The 22,807-nt window shown below is 38.6% G+C and overlaps 3 long non-coding RNA genes across 3 annotated transcripts in view; 1 reads left to right on the top strand and 2 right to left on the bottom strand.

The window, feature by feature from the left end:
- Positions 1-22,807, bottom strand: part of LOC145550316 (uncharacterized) — a 195,743-nt gene that overhangs the window by 124,906 nt on the left and 48,030 nt on the right. The gene's annotated exons all lie outside the window — the stretch shown is intronic.
- On the bottom strand, positions 2,937-4,947 carry LOC145550323 (uncharacterized). Its single transcript, XR_014086230.1, has 3 exons — positions 4,674-4,947; positions 3,661-3,743; positions 2,937-3,509 (listed from the first exon to the last, which is right to left on the bottom strand). It is a non-coding gene; the product is annotated as an uncharacterized LOC145550323 (long non-coding RNA).
- On the top strand, positions 17,349-18,644 carry LOC145550318 (uncharacterized). The gene is made up of 3 exons (XR_014086221.1): positions 17,349-17,507; positions 17,585-17,659; positions 17,751-18,644. It is a non-coding gene; the product is annotated as an uncharacterized LOC145550318 (long non-coding RNA).

The raw sequence follows: 22,807 nt of genomic DNA, 5'->3' as shown, positions 1-22,807 counted from the left end.
GAGGCTCAGTGCCTCCAAATCCGAGGCCATGGTCTTGAGCCGGAAAAGGGTAGAGTGCCTACCCTTTTCCGGGTCAGGGGGGTCGTCCTGCCTCAAGTGGAGGAGTTTAAGTATCTGGGGATCTTGTTCACGAATGAGGGAAGAAGGGAACGGGAGATCGACAGGCGGATTGGGGCAGCGTCTGCCGTGAAGGGGGCGCTGTACCGGTCCGTCGTGGTGAAGAGAGAGCTGAGCCAAAAAGCGAAGCTCTCGATTTACCGGTCGATCTACGTTCCCACCCTCATCTATGGTCATGAGCTTTGGGTCATGACCGAAAGAACGAGATCACGGGTACAAGCGGCCGAAATGGGTTTCCTCCGCAGGGTGGCTGGGCTCTCCCTTAGAGATAGGGTGAGAAGCTCGGTCATCCGGGAGGGACTCAGAGTAGAGCCGCTGCTCCTCCACGTCGAGAGGAGCCAGTTGAGGTGGCTCGGGCATCTGGTAAGGATGCCTCCTGGACGCCTCCCTGGTGAGGTGTTCCGGGCACGTCCCACCGGGAGGAGGCCTCGGGGAAGACCCAGGACACGCTGGAGGGATTACGTCTCTCGGCTGGCCTGGGAACGCCTTGGGGTTCCCCCGGAGGAGCTGGAACAAGTGGCTGGGGAGAGGGAAGTCTGGGCCTCCCTTTTGAAGCTGCTGCCCCCGCGACCCGACCCCGGATAAGCGGAAGAAAATGGATGGATGGATGGATGGATGGATGGATGTAACAAGTACAACAGTCAACACAGTTGTGTCTCATAAAACGATACAATAACAGTAAACAGTTTCTATTTTTGTTTGTTCTGGCTGTGAACTTCTAAACATTTCCTACAGTCATTTTTACTTTACCTCTTCTGATTTATTATGTCAGCTAACAATTAACATGTTAATTATGGCAAAACAAAAGTCAGCTACATTTTATTGTCTGGCATCATGGCTTTCCAGAGATAGAATTTTTAACTGCTTCCCTGAAAGTTAGCAGATCTGAAAATGCAGAACTTGTGCGTGTGGTACAATATCTCTACTTCTTAAGATGTTTATTTGGCAAAAATAATTAAGTTAATTGTCATTAAATGCTGTACATTTTTGACTAGAAAACCAGGGAAAGAGCAAAAAATGAAAAACAAGTTAAGTTGCCATATTTATTTTCTGTTTGTGATAATGTGGACAATGTCAATTCTGTTACAAATTCTTAACATTTTGTACTTAATCCTAACAGTAAGTATTGACTCTGTTTTTTGTATCAAAAATCACTACAGATTCCAAATTATTGTTATTTTTTAGAATTGTGCTAAGAAGCCTTGTTGAGTTTTGACAACCTACCCTTGAACAAACCAACAACGGTGCTACACAAATCAGCATTTGCCTATCATAAACAGTTGATCCTTTTTATTACATCTGGAGAAAGTTTGGGAAGGGTAACATCACCCAGATAAAATTTTATCTCTAAAACCTTAAACTCTGTCAAGGAAATTTGGGGAAAAATCCTCAAAACATCTACTTAGATCTTGATAGGCAACTTGTTACTTTAAATAGCCACCTTAATCTCTTTTTTTTAGGAGTTCCACAACTGTGTAGCTCCACCCACTAATTCCATCACTTTCAAAACTTCAAATAATGTCCATGACCCATACATTAGACTCCAAAACTTTGTTCATTTCAGCACTGAAATCTGGATAGCTGTCATAATAGATTGACAGCTCAAGGACACAGCTACATGTGTGAGCCACAGGTCTTCTGAGAAACCCTTGAATCTTTGTGAAATCGATAAGAATTTTCTTATCCAGGAACAGGTCTGAGCCTGTGCAGAACCTTAGAAACAAGGACAGATGCTGCAAATCTGCATTCCTGATATACGTGCTAACGTACTTTTGAATATCCTTCTGATGGATATTCATTTCCTGAGGAAAGACAATGGACTTCAAAACTTTTCTTGCATTTGGTTGCAAGTTTTCATACAATGAAGAAAGGTCCTGGAAGCTGTTCCCGGTAATACTGAGTGTTTTGGCCCACTGTTCAATAACGTAAGCAGGCTCTTGGACAAGTGTTTTGTGTGCAAGCTCCTGAAGGATTTCATTTACATTGCTGGCAGTGGGCATTCGTCTGCAACTGTAGTTATCAAGAATCTCTATCAATTCTTCTTTGTCAACACTGCTGAAGTCTGACTGCCATGACTGAAACACAAAACGCTCAGATTCAGGCATGCACTTAAGGAAATTCTCAACCACCTTTCTTTTTACCTGTCCAAAAGCTGCTTGCTCTAGTATGACAGGTGCAATCTTCATAGGAAGATATTTCTCTCTTGTCCATCCAAAGACAATTATTCGGCCTACACTCTCCCACTGCTGCTGTCCATAATCATGTCTCAGAAAAGGCACTTTGTAAGTGTTTCCTGTAGTACACTGGTCATAGAATTCTTTCCAGAATTCAGAAAGACAGTCTCTAACGACTCCTCCGTCATCATAACCCATCTCAGGTGTTCCATCTGGCAGGACAAGTTGGATTTTGAAGTCCCTATCTAGAAGTCCATCATCACAGAAGTGTGCTATGAGCTCAGAAAGTACCTGACCTCTGTGAACTACCAGTATCTTCTTCACTGCGTTGACAGATGATGTGGATTGAGGGGATAGTGGCAAAGTGTCACCCAAAATCTGTGGCTCACTGTCAGAAAACGGTCTAGAAACACTATGTTACTGCTATCCAAATCCGCCTCCCTGAGCTCTGCAGAATGAAGTGAAAAGTTAATATTGTCATGATTTGTTATGTTTCCAACAAATAGGAAGTCAGAAGTTACTGTGGATATTGCAGATTGGCTGGTTGTTGCAACATTTACAGCAGATGAAGAGGAAGGCTGACTCAGAGAACTGTCTTGATCCTGAAAAATGGTGAAGACAAACTTCATCTTGACTGACTGACTGGTTAGCCTTCTTTTTACGTGTGGTCAGGTAAAACCTGAGAACAGTCAGTTTTGTAACATGAAACATTTGTCCAACAGAGATTTTGTCATCAATTGGCACTTCCTGATAATCTTTCAGATCTATTTCAAAATCTGTTATGGACCCTTCTCTATTTCTCCCATTTGGAAAGAAAAGGCCAAGAGCCATCTGGATTAGCTCACATTTTTTAGCATCCTTTGATACATCCACCTTCCTTGTTCCACCACCTCTTCTTGCTCTTACTTGTTTAAAAGCCTGTTGTTCTTCATCATAAAGCAGCCAGCCTATTTCTATTTTTCTCTTTGACTTCAGAGCATTTTTCTTTACAGTTGTTTCAGATTGCTCTTCTTTTTCCATACCACAGCCATCTTCATGAGCAGTTCTTCTTTTTCCCAGCTTTGATTTCAAGCGCTCAAACAGTTTTGATTTGCGACTGTTTGGGGGGCCATTTTCCTTTCTTTTACAGTATCCCAATAGGGCTATGCGGTCTCCATATGATGGCAAATAATTCTTTAACTCTTCATCTGTCATGAGCTGGATGACGTTGGTATCAATCTAAATAAGGACAATAAAAAATTATTTCTTTAAAACTACAAAAATGGAACTAGAATTGCATGCATATTATTTTAATTAAATTAGATGACACTGTTAGACACATGCTTTAAAAAAACTAGTTTTTGAAATGGTGGCTTTTTTCAGCTAGTACCTTCTCTCTCTGCATGGTCTCGATAGTTTCCTCAGGAATATTCCTTTGTTTCAGGAAATCAATCAGGTCATCCATTCTGTGATCTTACAATGGAAGAGAAGATACCCAAGACCATCATCAAATGTTTCCAATAAAATGTAAAGCAAGTCATACTACAAAATATAATTTTATCTGGAAAACTAATAATAATATAGTCATTCATAATGCCATCCATCAATGCATCAACACCCTCATCCCTAGTAGGGTATGGAGGGGTCTGGTGTCTATCTACATAAAACGAGAGGTGGGTTCACCCTGAACAGGTCGCCAGTCTGTCGCAGGGCAACACAGAGACAGACAGGATAAACAACCCTGCACACACACACACGCACGCACACACACACACACACACACGCACACACACACACACACACACACACACACACACACACACACGCACACACACCTAGGGAGAATTTAGAGAGACCAATTAACCTGACAGTCATGTTTTTGGACTGTGGGAGGAAACCGGAGTACCCGGAGAAAACCCACCATGCACATGGATGCATGGTGGGTGCACAGGTGGGCTTTCTCTGCATGGAGAGAGCCCGGGGTCTTTCTCCATCCAGAACGACCCTGGGCTGGGACACTCATAATGCCTTTAAGCACTATGTTTTTTTGTCAAATATTTTACTAAGGTTAAACTCAAACTATTTCAATGTTACAAATAAAATGTTTCACCAAAATATTTATTTTTTAAATTTAAAACTTTTGTTTTATAATAACTATAAACCACAGTTATTTGTATAATTACACAAATATATGCATATACAGTGGTTTTACTTTTAAAACTTCTTTAAATTCACAGAAAAGATAAGAAAGCATTTATTGGTAATAAAGAACTGTATCGTTCCATATTGACCTTGTCTTTAGCAGTAGAAAAGGAAATACACTGAAAATTAAGCCATCTGAGGAGAATAGAGGTCTTTCAATAGAGAACGGGAGAAACACGCTATAGCAGAGAAGTCACTTACCTCTTGTGTGATCAGAAAAGGCTAGTGAAAATCCAGCTGTTCCACGCTGTCCAGCCTTTTGTCTTTCTGAAACAACACACTGTACAAAAGCAAGCACATGACATAAAATGCCATGACATATTTAGTTTAACTTTTAAAAAATACATAGGCTCAGAGGTATCGTTTCGGTGTCGCAGTAGTTTGGGAGCGAGATCCAGCATCTACGAACTACTCACCAGTTATTACACCACGACTTTGTATTAATCTGAACATGTGTCATTACAGCAAATAAAAGTACCACACATCCTCGGCCGGTCTTGTGGGGAACAGAATTTCTCACAAGACCGGAAAGCTAGGACTAACGAAGACACAGAAAACGTTAGCTTCAAATATATTCATCTTCTTAAGCTATATTCAAGATTAGCTAACGTCGTCAGTATGCCAAATTGATTACTTTATACTAGTTTATGCTAGCTTATATTACAGACTTAAATGAACAAAACCACATTTCTTACCGTTGTAAACAGCTATATTTAGCTGGATGCTTGCTGGCGCCAGGCGCGACCGATGATAAAGTCAAACGGTACAGGTGGACTGAACTAATTCGAAAGGGGGGTTCAACCTCCACAGTCCCTAAACCTCCTGAGCCGATATAGACTATCTCGTTATTTTGAGATACTATCTCATTATAATGAGATACTATCTCATTATAATGAGATACTATCTCGTTATTTTGAGATACTATCTCATTATAATGAGATACTATCTCGTTATTTTGAGATACTATCTCATTATAATGAGATACTATCTCGTTATTTTGAGATACTATCTCGTTATTTTGAGATACTATCTCATTATAATGAGATAGTATCTCGTTATTTTGAGATACTATCTCATTATAATGAGATAGTATCTCGTTATTTTGAGATACTATCTCACTACCTGTCCATTCAGATTGCAGAGGGTATTTCCAATTGACTTAATTTATAACCATGTATGTTAGTATTTGTCTTCATGATCAGCTTCTATTCAGCTAAATATGTATAAAATTGCTACCGTAACCTCGGAGTTGATTAGACTTTTCAGTTCAACTGAAACGGACTGTCAGCCGTCAAGAGGCTGTTAGATAAACGTTGCTTTGTTCTTGGGTTGTGACTTGCAGAGCTGGCTTGCAATAATCAGAAAATGTAAGAGATGAAAGACGGTTTCATTCTTAAAGATATTAATAATCGCTTCTTAACGAATCGCCATACCATAATGAAGTTATAAACCGCTAACCCTCCTATTTCTGATGGGTGCCGACCGTTAGCATGATATGCTATCATTGACGCCTACTATATGTCTTAACTGAAAACCATTCTATTCAGAATGAGGAATGTATAATAATTTAATTAACCTTATGCAGTATAATTTCCATAATCTAATTTATAACCATATATTGTTAGCATTTGTCTTTATGGTCATCTAAGTAGTTAAAAAGAAATGCAACCGCGGCAATTAATTGGACTTTGCGGTTAAAAAACGTTGCTTTCCAACGTGTTAACTGTTGGAATTCACCTAAATATACACAACGTGTTGTGTATTTTTCTGATCAAGTCAATAATTGTGAGATAACACACAGTGTCTTTTCACAGATGAAAGAAAACTGCTCACCATCGTTCTTTGCCTGGTAAGTACATTGCAAGTTCAGCAGCCTGTCGAGCCCAAATGTTTTTAACAATAAATTTGGAAATATACGATTAGACAGTGACAATGTGGAAACCTGAATGTTTTTGACAGTTTCATTCTGAACCAACATTTTATGAACGCAGAATCTCACAAATTGGACTGAAATATTTAAAGCTTTTTAGCAAACTTCCTCATTTTGTTGAATATTTTTTTCTGGACTGTGCTACCATCTTTGTGCACTAAACAAATGTGTAACAAGGTGGTGATCTTATGAGCTGTCTAAATCCATATACATTACAATCTTAGTATCTAAAAACAGACTCGATGTCTTTTTAAAAAATCCTCTTAGACAGAACCTTGTCTGAAAACATAAATAAGGTAATAGTGTCACTCCCAACTCTTCATTGCAATAGAATTTCAAACGCACTATTAAAATGGCCCTATTAGGGACAGACGCTTACAGCAGAAGCAGAGTGATGCAAACATAGGACTGCTGCTTTTTACGTTAGTCTGTTTTGTCTATGTGCCTTTGTTAAATAAATTCAATAAATGTAACTGTTATTTTCCTCCTTTCAGACAACCTAGATATTTCCACCAAATTCTGCTCAGTGAGGTGAGTACTAGCAGCATGTGGCTTTATTTGATTTAAAAAAGTTAGCTGAAACGTCCAGAAATGTCTAGATCAAAGCAGCTTGTGTACAGAGGACAAAGAACCTTAGCGGATATGTGTGTTCTGGACTCCTGAAGGTTTTCTGGTCAGCTACTAACAAACTGTTTCTACTCTCCCTCACATAGATAAGGATGTTCCAACGTGGATCAGCCGAGCTGTCACAGCTGATCCAACCTGACTCACACACAATTTGAATAAAATCATATCCACAAACATTTGCTTTAAATTAGATCCAAACAGGATATGCTGGTTATGCTCACATGACGACCCTGTTGTCCAAAACCCTGTAAGAAACATGACTCAGTACAGCAACAACCGTCTGAGTTGTTTTCTGGTTTTCTGTCACTCACTTTAATCTCTGTGATGAAGAAGGTCAAGTCAACATTAAATTCTGCTAAAGCAACTGGCTGTTTTATCTGTTGGTATGCTGGGATGCATCTTATTTCAGTAAGAATATCATAATCTACATTCATTGAACTATTTCAATAAAGGTCATGAAAACACAGCAACAACCCAATTCACACCACAAAGCTTAGTTCACAATAGTAGTAGGTATGAATCTTTTCACAGTTTGAACCTTTTCAGATGAAATCTGACCCAGAAGCTGCTCTGTTGAGAATGTTTTATTTTGATGTCTATTGGCTGTTCTTTGTCTCGCAGGTGTTCCACGGACCCTCTTTTCTAACCACTGTCGGAAGCATTTTAATTTTCCAACTGTGTTTTTTCCTTTCCTCTTCCTTCCAACATATCTGGCAAACCATTTACTGTGCATTTTACTATCCCATCCCTAAACTCTCCTCCGAATTTCTTCAAAACCAGCATCCCAATAGGTGGCCTGGTTTTTCCGAATTCAGGAGCCTGGTTTACCAGTAACCAGAGTTCCCTTTATTTCTTCAACCATCAGTTTACTGCCAAATTGATGTTTGCCTGTCTCTCTTAATCTAGTTTACCAGTAACTAGATCTGTTTTCCACTCACATCTTACGTCCTGTGACCTCTGAACAGTTCTTCTATTGATTTTGTGACATGAATTTTGTGGCATTGATTTTGTGGCTATATATTTGAGAAATCCTACTTCTATCGAGTTCATCAGTAACTCATCTGACTATCATTGAGAATCTGAGAGAATCTCCCCTCTCACTGCTCTGTCTTTCCTGTCTACCTCTCTCCACCGTAAGAGTAAATAACTGGGAAGCTTCACACATCTAAGACGTCATTTTTGAGTAATCTCTTAAGTTTGAAAAGCTTCCATTTAAAAATTGGCCAAAATAATTACTCAAACAGGTCAACTAAAACTTGATCTGTATAAATTTGAATTGAAAGCAAAGTTTGCTTTCTGCTGAACTACATTCCTCCAATTCTAATTGGACTTAAGTAAAGCTCTGGTCTTGTCTGACAAATATATTTATAGAGCACTATTGGCATAAAGTCAAAAACAGTAAAAGAAAAACGTAAAACTTTGATATTTCTAAGACGTCTTTTTGAGTAATCTGATTTTGACCTGAAGTTTAAAACACTTCTATTTCAAAATTGGATTATAATTTTATATTTTAAATAATTTCTGAAACAGATCAACTAAATACTTGATCTGTATACATTTAAAAACTGAAAATTAATCTTCTGAGCTAAATCTTTATTGAACAAAATTCCAATTGGACTGAAGTAAAGCTCATTTTTTTATCTGAGCTGCCTAATTCGTGTTCCTGCTTGCTGCTACTGACGTTGGACTGAACTTCAGGTTTGTTCACAGGTTTGTACTGACTAGCTATTCAACACTAATACATTGATTGTAAGTGCATTGGTGTAGTTTTGTGTTGTATCTGCTTATCTTGAGATAAAAAGATCAACAACGACCATTGGAGTTGCTGTTTCCTGCTTGACCTGTCCAGAAGTCTAAACAACAATGCCCAGAAAGAATCAGCGTTCCCAGGCTCAGAAGCTCAGATGGCAGAAGGAGAAACAGCCTCAGAGCGATAAAGTGACAGGTACTGACTCGGAGGACAAGTCAGTTGGAGAGTCTGTTGAGCGACAGCAGGTAAACAATATAAGTGAAAACAGTTTATCCTCTGTGGTAACACTATCTAATGGAAACACTGCCAAACCAGTATTCCAGCATAATGCAAAAGATACAAAAAGTGCATCACAAATGTCTTATGCTGACATGGTGAAAAGGGGACGTGGTTCAGCTCAGCAGTCTCGAGTTAATGTAGAACTTCAGCCATCAGTGATAAATGTTTGTGCCTCACGGAGTCAAGATTCGTTAAAATATGGAAAATACAGGAACAGTCAGTGTATGGCAAACAGTTTGGTTTTTCTGGCTTTTTTCCATGAGAATGAAACAATTACCAGACCAGATCTTGACCTCATTCTGGATAAAGGTGATGCTGTGTACAGACAGGCTAGAGAAAGATTTCCTCGTAGCATCCATTTGGCAACTGATGAACTACCAAATGAGGTACTGGCACGCAGGTCAACATATCAGATCGCCATGACTCCAGTACCCGTATGTGGAACATTTGGAGGTGGACAGAGTTTTCCAAGCCTGGAAAAAGCATTGAGACAATTGTCATCAGATGTACAATATGGGCTGCTGATCATGTCAGGCTTGGCCATTGGGGTTTTTAGAAGCAGATTTGGTGAGTATGGATACTTTGACCCACACACAAGGAACAAAAATGGAATGCCAATGACATGCAATCTTTTAAACTTTGGCACAGCAGTGATGCTGAAATTTCCCGTCTTAGTGACATGATTCACAGATTAAAATCAGTGTACACAATGCTTAATGTTCCATCATCTTGTGCATTTGAACTCCAGCCCCTCTCATTTTACCAGAGAGATGCTTCAGACACAGTTGGCACTTCTCCACTGTTAAATGAATCTGAGACACCAACTGCTGTTCAGCAAGAGGTTGAGTCTGCTTCCTGACAAAACATTCCTGCTCTTGAGTCAAACATCAATGTTGAAGTCATGTGTCCTGTTGCAAGTGGTCCTTCTGATGATGTAACTGAAGGTGTATCTAATGCAGTTAGTTTTATGTCGTCTGTCACACAAGAAATATAGTACTCCCCATTTCCAGTGAAACAAAAATGCAACAAGTGCACTTTTGGAAATGTCTTTGAAACTGTCAAAGTACCCTAAAGCGAAAAGACAAAAGATGAAGATGAGACTACTTAAGGCAGAGATACCGAACAAAGAAAAGAGAATCAAAAAAGGAAGGAAAGAGAAAACTATGCATTAAGCGAGTCCTTCAGAGCAAAGAAAATATCTTATTCTCACAGGAATTTTCAAAACAACCCTAAAAGGAAGCAGAAGAAAAACCTGTACATGAAAAATCTGTATAGACAGAGTTATGAGTTTAAAGAGAAACAGAGATCACGCATCAGAACAGCATACAAAGAGAATGAAAAATTTAAACAGAGACAAAAATACTATGTGAGTAATTTATACAGAAATAATCCTAGATTTCAGGAACGACAGAAAAGCTACATCAGAATTTATACAGAAATAATTCTAGATTTCAGGAACGACAGAAAAGCTACATCAGAATTTATACAGAAATAATCCTAGATTTCAGGAACGACAGAAAGCTACATCAGAAATTTATACAGAAATAATCCTAGATTCAGGAACGACAGAAAAGCTACATCAGAAATTTATACAGAATAATCCTAGATTTCAGGAACGACAGAAAAGCTACATCAGAAATTTATACAGAAATAGTCCTAGATTCAGGAACGACAGAAAAGCTACATCAGAAATTTATACAGAAATAATCCTAGATTTCAAGAACGACAGAAAAGTTACATCAGAAATTTTTAAAGAAATAATGCAACATTTAGACAGAGACAGAGATCTTATGTGACTGAGCTTTATGCAAAAAACAAAGATTTCAGGCTGAAACACAAAGAACTGATGAAAACCCTGATGAGAGACAAATATAATAAAAACAGTTCATTCAGGATGCTGCAAAAGAACAGATGTGCACTGAATGTAAAAGAAATACAGACAGATGAAAGATTCCCTCAGAGAGAAAGGAGAATCTTGAAACATGTGTTGCACAAACTAATACGCCAGATAACAGACTGATTAATGAAGCCATTTCAGTTTTCAGATCAAATATAAAAGCTGGCCCCACTTATGTGTGCACTGTCTGTCACAAGTCCTCGTTTCCCAACCAAGTTGAACTCTGTAAAAGGTCGAATTATATAAAGAAACCAGATGTGGTTAAACAGTGTTTGACAGGCAAGTACATTCATGTTTGTGATGAAGGCTGCATGGATGGACAGTGTACAGTTCCTCATGAGAGAAGTCAAGAGTGGATTTGTCACACGTGCCACAGACATCTAAAGAAAGGATCCATGCCACCGCTAGCAGTAGCTAACAAACTTGACTTGGCAGTACTTTCCAGTGAGCTGTCAGATTTAATATTCTGGAAAGACATCTAATTGCTAAGTGCATACCGTTTGCAAAAATTATTCCACTTCCAAAAGGCAGACAAAGATTAATAAGGGGCAATTTTGTGTGTGTACCATCAGAGCTCCAAGAGACAGTCAATGCCTTGCCCAGGCTTCGGAGCGAGTCACAAGTGATGAGAGTAAAATTGAAGCGACGTTTGTCCTACAGAGGTCATCAGCTTTTTCAAACAGTAACCTGGTCTAAACTAATCTCTGCATTATTAAAACTTAAGCAGATTCATCCAGAGTATCGGGAGATAGATATTAGACATGAAGCTGAGCTTTGTGACCCTACACTTCCTGATGATGATGATGATGATGATGACGATGGCAATAGTGATGTAAGTATGGATGAGGATGACTATGATGAGGCAGATCTCATGGAAATTGATGAGTATGAGAAAAATGCTTTATGTGAGGCTGAAAATTATCAGGACAGTGATTGTGAACAACTCCAGCCACAGATGAATGATGGAGAAGAAGGTGATTGCCAAATGGAGGATTCGCTATAGAATCATGCCTTCAGCCTCCTGACATATCAGAAGAGATACTTTGTTTCTCTGAAAGTACATACTGCTTAGCCCCGGCACAATCAAATTCACCCGTCAGCTTTTTAAGACCCCAAATTTGGAATCCATGAGCTTCCCGGTACAATTTCCAACATCAGAGAACACTTTGGACACAAGGAGACTCATTAAAGTGACACCAAGTGGATATTTCAAGTCACGGCTTTTCATGTTGACAATCGCTTTGCCAGAGACCCAACATACTTGTTTTTTGCACAGTTTGTGACAGAGATACACTTGGCTAACAACAGCATGACGATTCAGCTACGAAAAGGAAAGACCAGAACCAGAGATGGTCGCAGAATAACCTCAGGTATGTTGCAGGACAAACGAGAGGTTGAGAAACTGGTGAGAAATAAAGACGCCATGAGATTCATGCAACCTCTAAGAGGTACTCCAGCATACTGGAACAGAGCAACAAAAGACTTGTTCAGTATAATTCGTCAAATTGGCACCCCCTGTTTTTTTGTCACGTTTTCAGCTGCAGAGTTCAGATGGCCTGAAATCATTCAAGCCATAAAGAGGCAACAAGGTGAGGAAATTGATGTCGACGCTCTTGACTGGACCGCCAAGTCTGAGATTCTGCGATCCAATCCTGTCACCTGCATGCGTTTATTTGATAAGCGAGTTGAGGCACTTTTCAGAGATTTGTTGCTGTCAGATGCTCAGCCTTTGGGAAGAGTGATTGACTATTTTTACAGAGTTGAGTTTCAGCACAGAGGAAGTCCACACATCCATGCGATGCTATGGGTTGAAGGAGCTCCACAGCTGGATGAGTCAGACGATCAAACTGTGTGTAATTTTGTTGATAAATACATCTCGGCACAGCTTCCTGATCCAGACAGAGAACCAGAACTGTATCGGAAAGTTTCTGAAGTTCAGAGGCACAGTAAGAATCACACCAGGTCTTGTTTCAAGAGTGTGAACTCTGGTTGTCGATTTGGTTTTCCAAAGCCCCCCTGCAGAAACACAGTGATCTCCAGACCAGGTGAGAACAATGACACTGAAACTGCCAAAGCCAAACTCAGACCTTTGATGCAACTCCTGAACGAACCTGAAGTCGCTTCCATGAGTTTAGAGCAGATCCTTTCTCGGTGTCACTTGACGCTAGAAGAGTATGAATCTTGTCTTCAGACCATGAACAAAAAGACTGCCATCTACTTGAAGCGTGATCCCAAAGATTGCTGGATAAATGCTTACAATCCACATCTGCTTAAAGCTTGGGACAGTAACATTGATGTGTCTTTCATACTAAATGCCTACTCATGTATACAGTATCTAACAAAATACATCACAAAGAAAGAAAGTGGACTGTCAGAGTACCTGAAAACAGTGATTGACAATTCAAACATGGACCGAGTCAATGAGTGTGATGAAATGAAAGCGATCATGCAAGCGTACTCTAAAAAGCGAGAAATTAGTGCTCAGGAGTGTGTTGCTCGAGCCTGTGGATTAAAGATGAAAAACTGTTCCCGCAGTGTTGTGTTCATACCCACAGACGATAATCCTGTAAAGATGAGTCGACCAATGTCTTTCTTGGAGGATATCCCATCGGATTCCTGCAATATATGGATGACCAGTTTGACGGATAAGTACAAAGCAAGGCCTGAAATACCCGAATATGAGGAAATGTGTTTGGCTGATTTCGCTGCTACCTGCAGGTTTGTAAGTTCAGAGAAGGCAAGCACTAATGGTGTTTTACCACTTTTAAATCAGCTGGGATTTGTAACAAGGCGAAAAATGACAAGCCCTCCGTCATCCGCTACTATCATTGTTCTAAAGAGAAGGAACCAGAGCAGTTTTATGCCAGATTACTGAGACTGTACCTTCCTCATCGGTCAGAGTTTGAAATTCGAAGCGTCAGTCTTCCTACCTACGAGTCCTTTTACTCCTCTGGCTGTGTCCGCCTACCAGGTTCAGACCTCCTTGAAACCGTCAAAAGTGTTGTCAAGAGAAACAGAGACAAATATGAGAAAAACAGTGAGGAGATTGAGAGTGCCCTTGAAGAGTTTGAGGAAAGCAGAGACCATGTGATTGATGAGTGGTGTAATCTTGCTCCTGAATCTGAAGTTGTGAGGTTGCAGTGTGACGACGACCTTCAGCCGGCAGAGCCTGAAAACGAACAGGAAAATGTACCAGACTTTGTCCTCAGTCTTCTGCCGTCAATGAAATGCGAGCCATCAGAGAACCTCCCGCTATGGATCCGAATTTGCTGAGACAAATGTATCAGAACCTGAACCAGAAGCAGGCCTGTATTTTCTATGCCATCAGAGACTTCTGCCTTAAACTTGTGTGCGGTCTGAAACCAGAGCCATTTTTTCTGTATGTAAATGGTGGGGCAGGTACTGGAAAGTCGCATCTGATTCGATGCATTTACTCAGAGGCACGCAAAATACTCAGCAGGCTGCCACGCTTCTCAGAGGATGCTGATATTTCTGCTCCAACTGTTCTGCTCACTTCTTTCACTGGAACGGCAGCTTTCAACATCGGTGGAACAACACTGCACTCTTTGTTTAAACTTCCAAGGTCGTTAAAACCTCCAATTCAAGGTCTTGGCAATCAGTTGGATGAAATCAGGTCAGAACTATTCAACGTTCAAATCTTGATCATTGATGAGATCTCCTCTTTGCTTATGTGGATGCACGGCTCAAACAAATCAAAGGAAGTCATAAACCATTTGGAGATGTATCTGTATTGGTGCTCGGCGATTACGCTCAGCTGAAACCAATTCGCCAATCTACACCTCTTTGTGTACACGACCCAACGGATATTGACTTGTGGCAGGAACATTTTCAAATGACCTCTCTAACTGAGATTATGAGGCAAAAAGATGATATTGCGTTTGCAGAGATGCTGAACAGAATTCGGGTGAAAGGAAAAACTGATGAATTGTCTCAGGCTGACAGAGATTTGTTATCACAAGCCATCACAGAACCAAGTCTTTGCCCTGCTGACGTTTTGCACATTTTTGCAACCAATAAGTTGGTGGATGAACACAATTTGGCAACTCTGAACTTGTTACATTCCAACATCATCACCATCGACGCAGATGACTTCCACAAGGATCCACAAACAGGCAGAATGGCACGCAAAGAAAGACCATGCAAGGGAGGTAGAAATGATTTAGCAGACACTTTGAAAGTTGCCGTTGGAGCTCAGGTCATGCTTACCAGAAATATCGATGTTCAAAATGGACTAGTTAATGGTGCATTTGGTGTCCTAACAGCTGTTGTAACTTCTGACACTGATGAACACAGCATCAGTAAGCTGGGCCTGACAATGGATAATCAAACAAGTGGGACCAGAAACCAAAGTGGACCTTCAGAGACTGCCAATCTTGTTTACATCGAGAGAGCGGAGGAGAATCTGAAGCTAAATGGAGTGGTACATAGACAGTTTCCTGTGAAACTGGCTTTTGCTTGTACTATTCACAAAACCCAAGGCCTAACAACAAATGCAGCTGTGGTGTCTTTGAAGAAAATCTTTGAACCAGGTATGGCATACGTAGCTCTCAGCAGGGTAACGTCTCTCAGTGGACTCTACCTACTAGATTTCGACGAAAAAAAAATATTTGCCAATCCTCAAGTCACTGCAGCTCTTCAGACCATGAGACAAGCCAGCGTAGATGACATGATGCCTCTTCTTCAGGTGAAAGAAACTTTAAACAGGCCAGAAACACTGGTAATTGTTTCGCATAACACCGAGGGACTCCCATCTCACATCTGTGACATAAGAAAACATCACGAACTGTGTCTGGCAGATGTGCTGTGTCTGACTGAAACTCACCTAAAAGGATCTTTTGTTTACGACAATCTGCATCTGGATGGCTACAATATGTTCAAACGAAACAGACATGTGTCATACTCAAATTTTCCCCAAATGGCTTCCAAAAGTGGAGGTGGTGTGGCGGTTTATGTGAGAAACCATATTAAGGTTAATGAAAGAAAATATTTGCAAAATGTGACTGATCTTGAGTTTGTGGCTTAGAAGGTTGAGTCTCCATTCAGGGCAGTGATTGCAGCTGTGTACAGACCTCCTAACTACAGCCTGAGACCGTTCCTGGAAAATCTGGTAAGCCTTCTGGATGCACTGGAGATGTTGGACTGTCACCCTGTCATTGTATGTGGAGATTTCAACGAGAATCAGGTACGCAGTTCACCAGGGCAAATTCTGGAGCTGTTTCAGTCTCGGGGATATGTTCAGTTGATCACTTCTGCTACCACAGAGAAAAACACATTGCTTGATCTAATTTTCATTTCTCAGCCACAGAAATCTTTACATTCAGGTGTGATGAGAACATACTACAGTTACCATGATCCTGTGTTCTGTGTCCTGTCCACAACCGAATCATCAGAGGTCTGTGAGTAAAAGCATGCCAAAGGTAAACTTTTTTTAAAATGACTGTATTTCCTCTTAAAATGTCTTACACAACAGCGTTCCTAATTATATTTCTTCAAATCATTACATTATTCAGCCAATAAGAGTTATGCCATTTTTTTAAATATTAGGAATCCAAACAGTTTATGTTTTAAGAATATTGCAATTTTTTCAGTGATAAACTTTGTGGTAGAAACTATTAAAGTTATATATATGAGGCTTTTGTCACAAAATCTAACCATTTGATTAAACCTAAATAAGTCTGCTCATTTAGATTTGAGACTTTAAATTAAAGGTCAATTTAATATAATATAAATATATATATATATAGTATGTAATATAGGATATGATTAATGTAAAATTCAAATTCATAAAAACTTTAAAGTAGTTGTGGCTTGTGCATTTATATTGATAAGTGCACAAACCACAACTCTTTCAGCAGTTCTAAACAAGCTGCTACAGTAGATCACAAAAAAAATTCACCAGGAGGTCTGTGTGTAACACAGGCTTCCTCATGAACCAATAACATATGCCAGCTGATGCCCCCTTGGGATGAAAAATGGGAGTTTAGGAAGGGTTCAGGCATAGTGGGTGGGGGGCTTTGACTAGGAACATTTTAGTCTCAACATCAGTTAACACCACCTGAAAAACGACTGCAAGCTTCAACATCTCCTCCAGTTCACACTCGACCAAAACAGAAGATCCTACTGCATCCTAACATGACAGTCGTTATTGAAGGCACAGGGTGAAATGCATCCTTTCAGCTCACAACTGAGCAGTGGTGACCACTGAGGGAAAAAAAGAACTTCCTTACACAGAAACATGTTCTCCAGCTTGAGCACTCAGAGACATCTCCTCTTGCTGCATCAGTCAAGGGATATCCTACTGCTGTGGCTGAAGTGGAGCTATTTGATTTGTAAGTGTGAATGTTCACTTTTCTCTGAGAATGCTATTGTTACTCATGATAAATCTCTTTGCATTACAGATTAAAGTGTCTTAAGTCGTAGCTCGGCCATCCACTCCAATCAAGCTGAGACTCTCACAGCTAAACATGAACTTAACATCTGTTCATGAAACTTCACTTACAAGACACTGTGTCTCCTGCAGCAAGGTTGAAGGTAACTACCTATCATGTGTCATAGGACGTTTACCGTTTATAGGTCATTACAACACATGTTTTCTCTTGGTTTCTCAGGAGGACTTTCCCATGCATGTCTGGTATCCCCAAGGCATCCCTTTCACCAGCAGAGATGAGGTGCAGCCGACTCTGGTGAGAACTCAATATTGCTTCTGTTCAACTAACTGAGAAATAACTACAATCTTTGTCCAGCTGACTGTCGTATTTATTTTTTCATCTTTAGTGGCCGTAATGTTAGCGTGTTACGACAGCAAAACGCGTTGTGACAGATGACATGATACAACAGTCAGCATTTCAGGACACCTGTGACGAGGACTGAGGCTTCCATTTATTGATTTATTTTGAATATTACAGTATAAAATCATGCACAGGAACAAGAAATCCAAAAGACAGATATTTTTGGACCACAGTTATCTTAACATGTTTGAAAAGAAGTAGGAAGAAGTAAGAAACTGTCTCACTTTTTTCCTGAAGATCTGCACCCATCTCTCCAATGATGTTGCAAACACTGAGCAGGTTAAAGGAAGCTGCAGCGGCAATCAGAAAGGCCCCATCGAGTGTGAACATTTATATCTTCACAGTGACTGATTTTTATTATTATTTTAACTTGCATCACCAGAATCATCTTCACAACAACCATGTAAATGTGAACTATACACAGTTTTGACAAATTTGTAATTAAGCTCATTTCATTCTGCTAAAATCTCTGTAGACCATGTTTACGTACAAATGTGTTTTTTTAATCAGGTTTCCACATGTTGGGTGGAACTAGTGAAAGTTTAAATATGTAAGATATCAAATCTCAAGTGTTTTAGTTTAGCAGGATTATTTTCATCATACTAAAAGTGGGAATAAGACGGGACTTCTAGTGTGTAAACTTGTGACTTTATGCAATGAGAAATGCTTTGTCACCTGTTGATATTAATGAACATGGTGACAATAAAAAGGAAAGAAAAAACTAAATCTTTACGAGAAACCAAAAAAAGTAAATTATGCTATTGTAATATTTTTAAAGTCACATATTACACAACTGTGAATCCTGTATTTATGTGGGGGGAGGGGTATCAGCTGGTAAAATGTTATGGCAAAGGATTGCCACACTTATGCTATTTGAGCAGCTAATTGTTGGGAATGGAAATCCGATCGATGAATCATAATTTGTATTGACACACGGAGCATAATATCAGCCAAGAAAAGCATTCAGACTTTACTTATTTTATTCACTTTCAGCGCTGAAAGGAGACGCTTTTACCATTACATCCGAGAAGAGTTTCTAAAAAGTCTGTAGCGTCTGAGGAGAATGAGGAGGGTAGCTGATTATATGGACTGAAGACACTCCCTGAAATCACACCATGTCTCTGTGGCCTGGGAAAACGTTTCTTTTTCGTGAGAAATGGACCTTGGTGTCTAACAGAATCAAACATGTAACTTTTACTATGGGCCTTTGTCTAACAGCGTGTGACTCTTTCTCGACCTTGGTAAAGCGTCTCAACATTCCCCCTGTTGGGCTTTAAAAGAGCCCAAAAAGTGGAAGACAAACCCTAGAGTAGACACTGTCCTTCCGGAAAACATCCCCCGAGGCTTTTGCAGATGTTGATATACATAGCTTCATTTCAAGTATTGATGTTGTCTTTCATTCATTTCATTTCATTTCATGTCAATTTTGGGGGTAAAAACGGACAGGGCACCCCTATGCCTCTTAGGCGGTGGATCGCAATCACAATGTCCCCTTACAAGCTAATAAAGAACATGTAAAGAAAGAAATTGTTAAAGGATATTAGAGTGTTAAATTTGGAGGAACATAGGTCAACCCACCATGGCATGACTGTTTTTTGTTGTGGTGGGAGAAAATATTTTTTGCAGTTTTGTCAGAGCTTCGTCATCTTCAATTACACATCAATCTTAATTTTGGACCGTAAATTATTTCATTTCATTTTGATTTATTTATTTTAAAACCACATTGTTTGTTTTTTTGGTATTAGCTCAGGTCAACACTATGCCATAGAAGGTTAAAGAACTGTAAAAAAGGCAAAATCCAAAAATGTTTTCTGTTTTTTCTTTAGTAATAGAAGTTAAAAGAGATGAATGTTAAATTTAATGACACATGAAATGGTTAAAAGTTATATTGAGGGAATTGTTAGAATGCACTACAATGCAATTGAATGAAGGGTCAGGATAGTATTTCAAAACTTAATAAAGTGCCAAAAGAGATAAAGTGTTGGGTTAATATTTTCAAATGAATAAAATGTAAATGAGTAAGAGTTACTAAAATGCAAAATCAATAAGTGTTAGGTAACATGCAAAAAGTCAATAAAATGTTAGATTAATATATGTTTTAAAAGTTAAGAACTAAACAGGAACCAAATTTAATAAAAGGTAAATAAAATAAAAGGTAGATATTACTGAAACGTTAATAAATGTAAAATTAGAAATGTTAAGATACTATCCTTAATGTCAATGAAGCAATAAGGAATAATGCGTAAAGCAATCTATTAGTACGTTGATAAACCAAACTTATTTGAAAGGTATATTTAAAGTTAATGAACCACAGAAAGGATGCAATGTTAAATGAATGGTAAGAAAAGCTTAGAAGTAATGAAAATGGAAAGGCAAAGAACATACAACTAACACTAAACAACAAACCAATAAATCAGGATCAAGGCAGCACAGTCAAAATATACTGGTATGAATGAACTATGATGAGGAAACAAGTAAAAATGCTTTCTAAGTAAAATGTAATAGTAATAAAGTTTAATCATATCAGTCTCTCTATAGCGAGACCTATCAACGTCAAATCAGTTTCTGCGTGTGTCCAGATGTTGAGCCGGCGCAGCTCGATGGGAAACCCTGACAGGCCAGCGAGGCTTCAGTGGCGTTTCAGCTGTAAACTGGTCCACCAATCGTGGAAGGCGCCCACAGTCTCACATCCCGGCACACCCAGAAAGGATTGGACTTCATTCTGCAACACAAAAACACAACAAAAGAGAAATCAATGGATTATATAAAGAAAATTAAAGTGAAGGAAAGCATATATTTTCGTCACTAGATACTAGTACTGCCCTTAAACTCTGGAAAGCTGGAGCTCCACGGTCGTCTTTCGGTTCTGGGAAACCATCTGATAGGCAGGTGGGGTTCTGTTGGTACCACTGCTCTTCTCTATGTTGGAGGTGATGCACTGAACAGCCAAGGACCTCAGGCAGGCAACAGCAGCATCCACAGGTGATGAGGAGAGCAAGGAGGACGATTCTTTCAGATTGTGCATCATCATGTTTTTTCTTTCTTCCTTTTTTTAAAAGGCTGCTCCTTGAAGCTGAAGATCAGGTAGTTTTTTTTTTTTTTTAAATATATATACTAAGCCAATAGAGCATCAATAAATCCATGACATTTGTTATTTAAGTTCTCCTCTTAATAATAGTTAAAGAAATGCTTAAATTAAGTAACATATTTTAACCTTCAAAAATAGCTTTGCTTGTTTAAATGTTGGATATTCACAGGATCAGACAAATTCAAAAACCAAACAAAAAATCATGTAAAGATCAGATTATAAAATGAATGTGAAAAACTGCCCACAGTAATGTTTATCAAAGAAATATCATTTGAAATGTACATGAATTATCCCTAATAGAAACTTTAGCAGAAAATTTAAACCATACATAAATGTTTTGCTTTATTTTAATCAAGTTCAATCAAATAGTCCTCATTTAATAAGAAGTAACCCGCTATACTAAGGCTTGTAACATATTGTCAATAGTGTGAAAAGTTAATGATACGTGTTAATTTAAGATCCTTTGTAATATCTTCCATTCATGTCATAAAAGATGACCCTGTTTTGTCTCAAACCAAAAACTGTAAATTATGATTATGAGAAATGTTTAGACATTTTAGACAGACCTTGTAGTTACATATTGCACTAGAGTTTTAGTTTTATTCTGTCAATCTGTTTGACCCGCTTTAAGCAGTTCCATAATTGCTCATTTGTAAATCCCAATTTAGACCAATTTACTTTGAATCTTCGTATTTTTCTTCTCATTTTAAAATCTCATGTAATTAGCCTGTTTTTTTTGTTTTTTTTTTTTTACAAGAATAAAGTTAACCCTGTCACTCCATATTAAAGTGACTTTATGGTTTAAATCCCAAAGTTCAACACTTTTACCTTTTGAAAATTGGTTCTTTCGAAACCCTTCTATAAAATATTTATTTAACTGAATTACCCTCTTTTGTAGTGTTTATCATATTTATCAATGTTTTTGCAGTTTTGGGGAGAAATTTTATACAACTAGATTAATTAAATTATATAATTTTCAGGTTAGACCTTTCTGCATGACTTGGTTAAACAAATTATTTTGAATTATAGCCAGAGAGAAGCAAACAATTTATTCCCTGTTTTAAACAACTCTATTTTGTAGAAATCTATTTGACACATGACATCATTGTTAATTTTAATGTATTCAATTCAGAATATTCAGTATTACTTTGGAAACTCATTCGAATAGTTAAAACATTTGTGAATTTTGATTTAACCTCTTATATTTTGCTGAAGCCCAAAACTGAAACATTTCTCAATAGATCAGATTAACTCACAATTTGTAGATTAGACTCATTCCATGCATCTCCCCCTGTTTCTGTATTGAAACACTGTTTAATGTTTCGGTACAGAACCTCCTAAGAACCCCACTCAAATCATTTAGCCCACATTTCTTTCATTGCTAACTATAACAGTTGGGTTTAATTTAAACAGGGTGTTTACACCTCAGTGAAAGAATTGAATATTTGATTGACAATATGTGCAGTAACCCATCATTTGATTCAGTAATTTTCTGAAGAGTAATTTTCCTAAGATTTGAAATGGATTCAAATAAACTTAAATCAAAACTTGAGATACTAGTCCTCATATTTGTAGCCACTGTAATTTGAGCCAAATAGATTTTAGACTATTCTTTTTTGTATTTGAAGTGTGGCTGGTTGTGTTTTTGTAAATTAGGAAATTAACATTTTTTACCGTACTTTTATCCTTTTTCAATCGTTGTCATGCTGGAGGAGAAAAACACATTAGCCAGATGTTGGACAATCAGAGTTATAATCATTCAGGCAAACAAAATATTTCTGTAAGCTGCAGAGTTCTAACACCCTGCTGCATCGGGCCTTCACTTGTACCATTAAACTTATCCTGGGGGTCAGATAGAGGTCAGAATGCAAAGGCAGTAGACCATGAATGTGCTGGAAATTAAAGTAAGGTGAGAAAAAGTGGCATCACAAAACTCAAAAATTCAAGAAAAAACA

Source organism: Poecilia reticulata, unplaced genomic scaffold, assembly GCF_904066995.2.
Source record: "Poecilia reticulata unplaced genomic scaffold, P_reticulata-male-v2 Scaffold_33, whole genome shotgun sequence".
Classification (NCBI taxonomy): Eukaryota; Metazoa; Chordata; class Actinopteri; order Cyprinodontiformes; family Poeciliidae; genus Poecilia; species Poecilia reticulata.
The sequence above is the reverse complement of the archived record's forward strand: the minus strand, read 5'-3'. Positions and strand labels throughout refer to the sequence as shown.